Here is a 3946-nt window from a genome sequence, read left to right on the forward strand (position 1 = left end):
CACTTTGTAGACCAGGCTGGCCTCGAACTCAGAAATCCGCCTGCCTCTGCCTCCCGAGTGCTGGGATTAAAGGCGTGCGCCACCACGCCCGGCTGTGAACACTCTTAATAACAAAATTATTTCTTCCAGCTTCACCCTCTTTGGAAAAGCGCATTTTTCAGTGTATTTTATTTTCCTTCATAGGGCAGGCTTTCTTTAGGCCTTATGGACCGGTTCATACACTAGCTTCGCCCCAGGTTGGCGGTGTCCAGGCTTTCTCCTCTAGAGAAGAACAATCTCTAACAACCTTGCTGAGGATGCTGTAGTTTGTGTGGTCAAGTAGCTTCACTCTCAGCTTGGGAAGTCCCTAGGAATCCAAGGCTATTTCTTCAGAGATGGTCCTGGAAGACATGGCTGCCTCTACATTTCAAGTAAGTTTCTGAATGGCTTCATCCCTGGGCACCATCAAAGGCTAGTCCTTTGGTGAAAAGTCTGGAGTATTTTTTGGTGTTGCATTTTTCCCCCCATCTTCCTTGTTCTTATCTCCCTTTTCATTAAGACTCCATTTTTGGTTATTGAAATCGATATTGTCTTTTGTTTGGCTACTGACAACAGGAGTCTTTTTGCTTTGTTTATAAAAGCTCCTCATTTGTAACCTATAAATAATACTCCAAGATACCAATATGTTTAGTGCTCAATTTATGTGGTGAGTGCTGTCATTTATTATACTTGAACTATCCTAAAAGAATAATATCTCTTATCTATTCTGTCATCTGGAAATTAGACTGCTGATGGTAAACACTTGTTTTCCTGTAATGGCTGCAGCTGATGTCCTAAGTGCAGTTGAAGCACTTTCAGTTTCTTGATAAAGTAATGTCCCTGTTCCAAATTAGCACTTCAGTTTCATTGCCACATTGTTGCTTGCAAATCACACCATACTGCTGGCAAATTTAATTCCACTTCTAATGTGACTGGCCGGCCATCTGGGCATAGACGGTAGAAGGATATTTTAATAAAGGCATCTTTGAAAGCAAGCATGAAGAAAATAGTCCTGTGCTCTACGTCTCTGGATGAAGGATGAGGCATCTTCTTGCATTACTTTAGGACCCTCTGCCTTGATTGGAGAGTTGGAAGGAGGAAAAGAAAGCCTGCAGTTCTACTAGCTGCACCACATGCAGATAAAGATTGGATAGTCTTTGGACAGAGCCTGAACTCTATCCACGAAATATTATTTGGTAGTCTTTGTTAAAAAACAAAAATCAGGGCTGACGAGATGGCTCAGTGGTTAAGAGCGCCAACTGCTCTTCCAAAGGTCAGGAGTTCAAATCCCAGCAACCACATGGTGGCTCACAGCCATCCGTAATGAAATCCGATGCCCTCTTCTGGAGTGTCTGAAGATAGCTACAGTGTACTTACATATAATAAATAAATAAATAAATCTTAAAAAAAAAAGAACAATGCAAAAAAAATCACAACTTCTTATTTATTACTATTCTATACCATTTGTAGTACTTGACTTTCCCATTTATTCTAATTAGCTGCCTATAAACAAGTTCCCTCTCAAACTGTCAGTGACAGGCATGGAAGGTGACTCATTCTTTCTCCTGTCAGCCACATCTTCCTCCTTCCTTTGAGAGTGTGCATCCTGCCATTTGTGAATGATGATTCTGTAACTGTACTCTCACTTTTATGTTTGTATCTGTGCTGCTTATGTATATGCATAAACATGTGCATGTATAGGTGAACATCCCTGTGCGTGTGCTCTATAAGAGAAGAGATTGTCTTGGTGTAGTTCAAATCCTTGAGAAGTCTAGAAATGGAAGAGGCAAATAGGGGGAAAGTTAGTATGACAAAGCAGAACTAGAGGTGTGCATAGTGACACATGCCTTTAATTGTAGCGCTTGGAAGGCAGAGGCAGGTGTGATGGCTGTGACTTCCAGAGGCCATCCTGGTCTACATAGGGAGTTCCAGGACAGCCAGGGCTGTGTAGTGAGACCTTGTCTCAAAAACAAAACAAAACAAAACAAAACAAAACAAAACAAAACAGCCAAATAAAAGAATTAAGAAGTTAAAATTTACCTGGATTCATGTGAATTTCTTATTCATTACGTCAATATCCTATATTAAACTAAGGCATAATGTCTATTGTGGTGATGGCAGAGTGCTTTGAAGCAGAACTAATGGTAACAAGTCAATCAAAAGTCTCCTATTAGGGTAACCAATCACAGCAGAGAGTACCCTGAGTGTATAGCTGGCCTGTACTCCCTTCTGTACTGGCTAGTTTTGTGTCAACTTGACCCAGGCTGGAGTTATCACAGAGAAAGGAGCTTCAGTTGGGGAAATGCCTCCACAAGATGCAGCTGTAAGGCATTTTCTCAATTAGTGATGAAGGGGATTGGTCTCCTTGAGGGTGGTGCCAATCTCTGGGCTGGCAGTCTTGGGTTCTATAAGAAAGCAGGCTGAGCAAGCCAGGGGAAGCAAGCCAGTAAAGAACATCCCTCCATGGCCTCTGCATGAGCTCCTGCTTCCTGACATGCTTGAGTCCCAGTCCTGCATCCTTTGGTGATGAACAGCAATGGAGAAAGTGTAAGCTGAATAAACCCTTTCCTCCCCAACTTGCTTCTTGGTCATGATGTTTGTGCAGGAATAGAAACCCTGACATGAACGCAGCGCACGGTTAAAGAATGTCCCGGGTTCCATTGGGGAAAGTCCTCCTGAGGAATGTCATCCGGCACACAGACGCTCACAATAAGATTCAGGAGGAGTCTGACATGTGGACAATCAGAGAACTAGAGAAGCAGATGGAGGATGCTTACCAGGGGACCAGAAGGAACACAGTGCCCAGCAGCTTGAGTCGGATGAGAAGTGATGGTTTTGATGAAGAAAGTCAGAGAGACTACTGGAAGTCAATGAAATTTCTGGGGCCCTGAAAGATGATTTTCTTAAGGCTAAGTCCTGGAACAAGAAGGTAGATGACTATGAATCCAATATACCAGACAGATGGGGTCACAGTGGTTTTAAAGAGTTGTATCCTGAAGAGTTTGAAACAGACAATAGTGATCAGCAAGACATTACCAATGGAAAAAAAACATCTCCCCAGGTAAAATCATCTGCCCATGAAAGCGAAAACAAATCCCATAAGAAGAGGCAGAAAAAACGGTCACACACACACACACACACACACACACACACACACACACACAACCCAGAAGAAAAACAAAAAGGAAGTTACGGACTTAACAGCAGATTCCTCAAGTGAGTTCACAGAGGAAACTCGAGCTTCTAGTACTAGGAAAAGGAAGCAACCACACAAGAGCAAGAAAAAGTCCAGGAAAACATCTCCTAAAACAACTTTCCCTTTAGGGGGGGAAAGTGGTACTTCTCAGTCCGATGATTCTGCATCTAGCAGTTCTGAGGACATCGAGGAAAGAGACACTAAGAAAACCAAATGGAAAAAGAAAGAGAAGAGTGTCCATGTCCCCATGCCTGACCCTGAGGTACAGGAGAGGACAAGCAAGAGCAGGAACTGGAAGGTGGCTACAGACGCCAGCTCTGCTGAGAGCTCGGAGGATGACTAAGTGGGAGAGCGGCAGTCCTGCTTCCCATTGACTCTTTAAGGGGGGTTGCCAGTGACTCCTGCAGCACAGGCAGCACAGCTTCTGAGGTCAGAGTTGTCCTGCCCCAGACACCTTTTGTCCTGTTTTGGCTTGTTAATCTCCATCCCCTTTTGTTAATAGGGAATCTGTTATTTTGTTAAGGTTTCTTGAAGAGATTTTTTTTTCAATTAATCACTTAGGGTAGAATACCTATACAGCAAATTAAAAACCCAGAAAGCTGAACTCAGTAATGACCTGGGCACACCTATTGGAATGTTGGATTTGGTGGAATCAAGCATCCTGGATGAAGGAGGAAGACTGAAGTAGTGCTAAATAGAATGGTTTGACAAGGAGACCTTGCTATTTATACA

At 43.1% G+C, this 3946-nt stretch overlaps 1 pseudogene; it reads left to right on the top strand.

The window, feature by feature from the left end:
• The first annotated feature begins 2654 nt into the window (after window positions 1-2654).
• LOC110295497 lies at window positions 2655-3557 on the top strand (annotated as a pseudogene).
• Window positions 3558-3946: the final 389 nt, after the last annotated feature.

The sequence above is a fragment of the Mus caroli genome, chromosome 5 (assembly GCF_900094665.2).
Source record: "Mus caroli chromosome 5, CAROLI_EIJ_v1.1, whole genome shotgun sequence".
Lineage (NCBI taxonomy): Eukaryota > Metazoa > Chordata > Mammalia > Rodentia > Muridae > Mus > Mus caroli.